The following is a 980-nucleotide window of genomic DNA, read 5'->3' on the forward strand; positions in this document are numbered from 1 at the left end:
AAGCATGTAATAGATTGTGTACAACAGGTTTTCAGCAAAGTTTTGATCATGTTGGTAATTTAGAGGCCTTAGAAATAATGTACCAAATATGATTTTATAGGGTTAATCCCTCAGATCTTCTTTAGTGGTTTCACCAGCCACCAGTGACTAATTACTGTAATTCTCCTCAGCACTGCTGTAAAGTACTGTTGAGGATCGGTAGGTTAACCAAGGCAAGTGTTGTGGGTTATTCCCCTGTGATGGAGGCCCTGTACAAGGGCAGAACGCTCTTATCTCGGTCTGTGTGGGAAGCGATTAGTGGAGCATCTGACAGCTTGTCGGGTTCTCCGGACTCCAACTCCGCCTGTGGTTCAGCCTTGATAATTATCCACCAATCTGAGACCAAACCAGTGCGTCCCTCCTCAGACCAGTGTGTCGGCTGCGTCTCATTGCAATATAGTGCGTGAATTTGTGTAAAAGTTAGTCAGTGGCACTTTGCAGCACAAAAATAGAACTACGCTATTAAGCTTTGGGAAAAAATTAATAATTGTCAATGAAATGACCACATCCTGCTTGAGCTGTTTCTGGTGTCCCACGCTCGAACCTGATAGCCCTCTGTGTAGCCGCATTGTTTATTTTACAAACGTGCCCTTTTATGGGCTGCACTGCTGAATTATTTTCTCAGTCTTTTCCTATTACAAGCCCCAAATGAATACGAGTCCCTTATGAAAATACACACTCATACTGTATGCTCACACGCTTACAATCCCTTTCATTTTATTTTCATTATACTAAGTACAATTTCGCAACTGTGAGTTCCGGTCTGATTGGCTGTTGCATGAATGCTGATATTTAGATATTTCAGTTTGTCCATGTTTGCGGCATTCCAGATCAGAATATGAGAGCGGCGTGGAAGATAATTTTTTTAGGGCTGTCAAAGTTAATGTTTAATTAATATATATATATATGTATGTATGTATGTATGTATATATATATATATA

The sequence above is a fragment of the Sinocyclocheilus grahami genome, unplaced genomic scaffold (assembly GCF_001515645.1).
Source record: "Sinocyclocheilus grahami isolate Dianchi unplaced genomic scaffold, SAMN03320097.WGS_v1.1 scaffold1361.1, whole genome shotgun sequence".
Classification (NCBI taxonomy): Eukaryota; Metazoa; Chordata; class Actinopteri; order Cypriniformes; family Cyprinidae; genus Sinocyclocheilus; species Sinocyclocheilus grahami.